Consider the following 7,500-nt stretch of genomic DNA (forward strand, 5'->3'; position numbering starts at 1 on the left):
GATGGTACACTTGATATTCATTTCTCCCATTCCCTCCTCTCTCTTATTTAGTCTAGTTTCCCGCTCCCTGCGAACACAGACTCACTTTCTCTGCACAGTTTCTTGTGGTCTTTGCGTGTGTGTCTCTCTAAAATATGTTTGCCTGTGCTTTTCCCTCCCTCTCATATCTATTTTTCTGTATTTTTCATCTCAAACATCTTTTTCTACATTTGCCTCCCTTCCTTGAGCATTTCCTTCTCTGTGTTTTTCTTGTTTGTCCCTCGCTACTTAGCTGTGTGGCGTCTGGCCCTCATATCCCTCGCTTTGACACACACACACACTCACACTCACACTCACACACACACACACACACACACACACACACACACACAGTGTTCTTGTACCACCCCCTCGCGAAGAAAAAACACCCCTCTATACATATTCAGTTCTGGTCCACAGGTGGTCTTTCCACCTCGAGATAGGTTAATAACTAACCGGCACTCTGTTGCCTCTTCTTGCCCTGACCTGGGGGGACAGGGTGAACACGGGGGCAGAATATGACGCAGCGCCACAGATGAAATATTAATAATTATGAGCATTTACTGTTGCCCCATATGACAGCGTCTGCTAGGCAAATAAGTGATTATAATGTTTGTCCTCCACGTAATTACAGCCCGGAGATGCACTTTCCTGGCTCATTATCATAAGAAAATGTATGGTCCCTGAGCTGAGCGCTTCAAATGCAGAGGAGGGAGGAGAAGAGAGAGGAGGATTAGAGAAAAGAGGAGAGGAGAACTGAACCAAACACAGCAGAGAAAATAGCAGAGCGGAAATAACAGAGAAATAAACAGAACATATAAACGCAAAAAAACAGGACAGAGCAGATCAAAGTGGAGAACGGAACCAAACAGAACAGAAAAAGTCATGCCAGAACACAACAGAAGAACACAGAAGAGAACAGCAGAGAACAAAGCCGAACAGAAGAGAAAAGATCAGAACAGAACACAACAGAACAAAACAGGAGAGAGCATCACAAACTTCTCTGCCAGAACACAGACTCAGAATCCAAAACCAGAAGAGAGGAGAACAGAAGAGAGGACAGAATAGGACCGTGGCAAGAGGCCTCGGAGTGAGTCAGAGCAGAGCAGAGGAAAAGCTGCGGGTTCAGTGCCGTGGACGCCCACGCAGTCAAATCCAATCTGGTTACTTCCCCTCTCTGACACAAGGACCTCGGCTAACGGGGAGCGACAGACAAGCCGGTTCTCTGTGGCTTTGTGACACACAGACACTGCTGTTGTCACGAGGCTTTGTTGTGGCGTAGCGAGCTGAGCTTCACTCGGCCGTCACTTGGGATAAGGCCATCAAGTGTCAAAAACTGCATGCACATACATGGACACATGCAACAGCGAATATCAATCTTGTTAGCTGGCTAAATCGTGAAAGCTGCTATTCTATTCAACCATGACATGTGGAGAAATGACAGCATATGATATACAGCATATACATGGAATGATTATCAAGGCTATCTAGAGACATTTTGAGCTCATAAGAAAAGAAGCCAAAGTAATTTGTGGATGGTTTTGAATCAACACAGATGTCTCATCCAAAGAAGCTCCAGAAATGTGAAAACATACTAGTTATGAAAATGCAAACATCAGTAATTTGGACGGCAACTGTAACTAATGCACTGCACTCATCTGATCTTGTGTTGTGTCTCCAGCTGCTCTGTCTGTTCTCTGCTCTTCTTGTGGTTAGAAGTGTAAACAATGTATCCTTCATATGCACCTTATAAGGCTTCGTACCAACCTCATACTGAGTAATCAGTCCATTCGGCTCCACGGGCTCCTCCCACTTCAGGAAGACCATGTCATCCAAAGGGGTAAAGGTCAATGATTCGGGAGCAATGCCACCAGGAACTGCAGACACATGACAATCAAAGAAACAAAAAATGAGTGGAGCAATTATTATTTATAATAAGCAATTATTTTGTGGACTATGCACAACTCATATGCACAACACAATCTTAAAGGAAAAAAGACAGAGAGGCTATGAAAGGTCCTAAAAAAGAGCAATCAAATTGGAATAAGATGTAACAGCTTGAGTAAGATGAGGCGAGGTCAATAGGTTACTGTTCACTTTGTGACTACATCATCAATGAGGAGGCGTTATTGATCATCACCGACTAAACATCAGTTCTCCATCAGCACTGATTCAAAATAGACATGGGCTCTGGAACATTTGAGAGAAAATATTTAAATGTCATAAGAACATTATGGGGGTTGAACATTTTGAAGATTATTCTCTACTCTGACTCTGGACTCAACAAAGACCTTGACCAGGGCAGGAGAGATCGAAGGAAAGAAAGAGATAAGGTAAGGGAGAGAGAGACAGAGACAGAGAGATGCTACATCTTCTAAAATGTTGTAATGTAAAACATATGTACACTCTACATAGTTTTTAGACTTGTATCTTTGGCAACAATGAGTTCATCCATTAGCCCTTCAGCAGGGCAGTTTAGAACACTACAAACAATACAAAAATACATTCTAAAATTCCACACTGTATTCTGTGGACCCAGATATTCTTTAGAATGTTCATTCTACAACATTCTAAACACACTGCTGTGGCGGTACCTGCTGAAGGGTTAATGTCAATAAAGCATCGTTTGCGAGAGAGAGAGAGAGAGAGAGAGAGAGAGAGAGAGAGTGAGAGAGAGCGAGAGAGAGAAAGAGTAAAACAAAAACAGAGAGGGAACAAAGAGGGGCAGAGAGGCAGCCAGCCTTTGTCTATTTCAGCCCTGCTTGGCTAGTCAGCCTCAGGTTGGTCCACTGACCCACACTGGCACTTTGAAAGATGAGAAAGCACCTGCACAGCCGACAGGGAGAGGGGGAGGGGGGTACAGGGGTGTGTGTGGGGGGTGCGGAAGTGGGCAGAGGAAATGGAGGGTGCACTGACAGAGGCGCGGGGCGGGGCGGGCAGGCGGATGGTCACGGGGGGACGGACTGAAAGTGAGGTTTGCACACTCGCTCCCGTGGGCTGACGCTAGCGCTCTGATAACGGAGCGTCCAGGCTCTGGGGATGACAGTCTATTTGTCTTCTTTAGGGCCACGCTGTGAGCAGGAAAAACACACACTACATACACACACACACACACATGTACACACACACACACCAACACACACACACTCACACACAAACGCGGGCGAGGCGAGCTAGGGAGAGGCACACAAAAATTGCATCTGCCCTTGATATGAAGCGCCCATGCAATCATCCAGTCCAGTGCTCCGCTAGGCAGGCCAATGTTACAAATGCTGATCACTGAAGAACGCTGAAACTACAATGATCACCTCTAGAGAGAAAGAAAGAGAGAGAGAGAGAGAGAGAGAGAGAGAGAGAGTTGGTGTTAAGGAAAAGAGCAGGTGTGGATGATGAATAAACACTGACTGTGACTAAAGCGAGTTCAAGTTGGAACAGTACAAGTCAAGTCCACACAATAGCGAAACTGTGTGGGCTAACCAGCATGTGCATTCATATGTACTGTATGTCTATATGTCTGTACACATGTATGTGGGTGTTGTGTGAACACATGCATGTATATATGTATCCATATGGGCTGCCAGTATGTGCATTCATTATCTATCTCTCTATTAGTGCTGTCAATCACTAAAACAACTGATTAATCGGCTTTGATTATTTTGTTCTTCTTAAGACTGAAGTTTGTAATAATGGATATTTCAATGTCAAATTACAGAAATACTACTTCTTAATAACATCTCTTTAACTCAACAAAGATTCTTTCCAGTGAAATGTGAACATCAAGGCCATCAAAATTGACTGTCATCTTGAAAGGTGTGTAGCAGGATTGCTATTTTGAAACGGGAGTTAAGACGAAGACGTGGAGAAGCAGAGAAGAAGAGAGAGATGGTTGGGGAGCAAAGACATGGCGTTTTGAAACAAAAAATCTCAAATGTGAACTCATCGGACCAAAGTACAGATTTCCACTGGTCCCCAGCGGCTTCTCTGCAGCAATTGGACAATAAAGGCCTGATCTCTTCTGAACAATTGATGTTGAGATGTGTCGGCTACTTGAACTCTGTGAAGCATTTATGTGGGCTCTAATCTGAGGTGCTGTTAATTGGCACTTTCTGAGGATGGAAATCCAATGAACTTATCCTCTGCAGCAGAACTCTTAGCCTTCCTTTCCTGGGGCGGTCCTCATGAGAGCCAGTTTCATCATAGTGTTTGATGGTTTTTGCAACTGCACTTGAGGATACATTCAAAGCTCTTGAAATTTTCAGGATTTACTGACATTTATGTTTCAAAGTAATGATGGACTGTCATTTTTTCTTTACCTAGTTGAGTGGATCTTGCCATAATATGGATTTGTACAGTAGTCGTAGTAATACCAATTCACTGTATACCAACCCTACCTCTGCACAACACAACTGATGGTCCCAAACACATTAAGAAGGCAAGAAATTCCACAAATTAAATCTTTACAAGGCACACCTGTTAAGTGAAAGCCATTCCAGGTGACCATGAATGACTATGAATTTGATTGAGAGAATGCCAAGAGTGTGCAAAGCTGTCATCAAAGCAAAAGGTGGCTATTTTGAAGAATCTAAAAATCTAAAACATATTCTGGTTTGTTTAACACCACAATTCCATATGTGTTCTTTCATAGTTTTGATGTCTTCAGTATTAATCTACAATGTAGAAAATAATTAAAATAAAGAAAAACCATTGAATGAGAAGGTGTGTCCAAACTTTTGACTGGTACTCTATGTATGTACTGTATGTATGTATGTATGTATGTATGTATGTATGTATGTATGTATGTATGTATGTATGTATGTATGTATGTATATGTATGTATGTATGTATGTAATAATGTGGGCAGACTAGCATATGTACTTATATGTATGTCTGTATGTACGTACATATGTATGTGTTTGTACCCATGTACATGTACGGATTGAAATACTTTCACAGACAGAAAAGAAGACAAGAATGGGGGGAATGAAGAAAGATAAAGAAGGAGAAGTAGCATTTTGGAGTGTTTTGACACAGGATGTGGATTAAAACAGCTGGTTCAGGAAAATAGCCCTCTAAATAAAGCCATCACCAGCTGGGGCCAATTATGGTCCTTTAGCAATGGGCTGGGCTGGGCTGGACTGGACACTCATACACATAGATGGATGAGATTAGGAGAGGGAGAGAGGGTGGAGGGGTGTGTCCGGGTGAAACACACATCAAACACACACTCGCACCTGCAGGTGTCACACAACTAGGAGCACAGATATACACACAACAACAAATGCTATGGCCTGCCACCACCTCAGCCTTAACTCAGATACACACACACACAAGAACACACACGCGCACGCACACACACACACATACACACGCACACACACACCTGTAAGTTTAACACAAATGTGCATTGACACAAATGGACACAAACAGTAGTGAACATACAGGCTCATTCAAAACAAAAAGCTTACCAATCCAGAAAGAAAGACTGTATACACACACACACACACACACACACATACAACTCTACAGTGAACTCCTGTCAATCATTTTGACTGAAACATCTTTGCACAGATCCATACCCTCACACTTCCTCAGACAGAAGGATTGAGAGGCAGAGCAAACTAGTAGCACAGAAGTAAGAGGCAGAGGTGTGTGTGTGTGTTGTGAGACTTGGGAGTGGATAGTTTGAGTGAGTATGAGAGATTCTTGCTTGGCTTTGTCTCATGTGTGTGTGTGTGTTGTGTTTGTACATGCATGCATGCCTGTATCTGTATGTGTGTGTGTGTGTTTCTATTAGGGCTGTCAGCGTTAACGCGTTATCTATGCGATCAATGCGGCCGCGATTAACGCGATAAAATATTTTAACGCAATTGACGCAACTTTAAAAAAAAAAATTTTAATGCCTTTATTTGGATAGGACATGAAGTTATGACAGGAAGCGAGGCGGAGAAGAGGTGGGGAGAGCATTGGGAAATTACATCAGGCCAGACTTGAACCTGTGTCCCCTCGGGCAATGTAGCCCGTAAGTAGGGGGCTTGGCCTACCATTTTATGGGAGCGATGAGGGACAGGTGGGGCTTGAATAGCCCCCCTTGTTCAAAGTGGGGAATGACAGAAAAAGTTTGAGAACCACGGTAGTTGAAGATGGAGAGAGCTGAGGGATTGTTGGGCGGAAAGTCTCTGTTTAAGAGCCAAAATGACGGAACAATCGACAAAATTAAAGTTGTATGTAGCATTTGTCAAGCTGAATTTAGTTATCACCTTAATGCAAAGCACCCGACAGAAAGCAGTCCCAGGTTAGATGATCGCCAACCTATACTCCACGACCAGTCCATGAAAAGGGTGGGGTGACTGTCGGCCCATCAACATAGTTGAGGACAGTGGGCTGATTGAAGTGATTCAAATTGCTTCAGGGGAAATTCTTACGATTTACCGTCGAGGGGCACCATTGTGTTAAAAAAAAAATACAATTAAACAACAGTGTCTAAAATACACGCTGTCGGAAGTGATTACTTGTTTATTTATAAGATTTAGTCTTAAGAAGAAAAGAAAAAACTTTTAATCGCGATTAATTCATTTCAAAATGTGCGATTAATTAGTTAATTTTTTTTAATCGATTGACAGCCCTAGTTTCTATGCATGTGTGTGTGTGTGTGTGTGTGTGTGTGTGTGTGTGTGGTGTGTGTGTGTGTGTGTGTGTGTGTGTGTGCGCGCGTGTGTGAGTGTGAGTGAGTGGAGTGGGGTAATGAGTGGGTGCCTCCCCCTCCACCCTTCCCACCCCATCAACGCCCATTAAAGCAGCTCTTTATTTCGGAAAAGAAGGGGAGTTTGTGTGTGTGTGTGTGTGTGTGTGTGTGTGTGTGTGTGTGTGTGTGTGTGTGTGTGTGTGTGTGTGTGTGTGTCTGTGTGTGTCTGTGTGTGTGTCTGTGTGTGTGGGCGGGCGGCCTAAGTGTCTGTAATTAATCACACGTGGCAGGCATAGCAAAGCACCACACTGAAGAAAGTTACATTTTAGCCCCCCCCAAAAAAGGAAGTCCCAGAGCCAACAAAACAATTATGTACCCCCACCCCCCCCCCCCCCCCCCCCCCCCCCCCCCCCCTTTACTCTTGTCTCTATTCCAAACTCATATGGCACACACAACGGTTCATTTTTCATTTTGGATTATTGATTTGACACGCAATATATTAAACCTCCCCCAAGGAAAAAAACTAAACATTTTCATGAAACCGAATCCCCCTCTATCCACTGCAATGGCTAGGACAACCAAAAATTAGCATAATAAGAAAGAAGAAATAAATGAGAAGAAATAAATACAAAAATAAATAAATAAACAAGTGCAAAATAAGCTAAATCTCTTTTGTGCTGTATGGGTGACCTTTGCTTATTCATTTTCCATCAGGTTCCTTTTTAAAAGCACGTTCCGCTGGGTTCCGTCCTTATGCTAATCCAGCCGGTTCTGTGAGTCAATATTTGTGTTTGTGGGCC

General features: G+C 43.3%; 1 pseudogene; it reads right to left on the reverse strand.

The window, feature by feature from the left end:
* LOC116224918 overlaps positions 1-7,500 on the reverse strand; it is a 143,221-nt pseudogene that overhangs the window by 14,588 nt on the left and 121,133 nt on the right.

Source organism: Clupea harengus, chromosome 19, assembly GCF_900700415.2.
Source record: "Clupea harengus chromosome 19, Ch_v2.0.2, whole genome shotgun sequence".
NCBI classification, from domain to species: Eukaryota; Metazoa; Chordata; class Actinopteri; order Clupeiformes; family Clupeidae; genus Clupea; species Clupea harengus.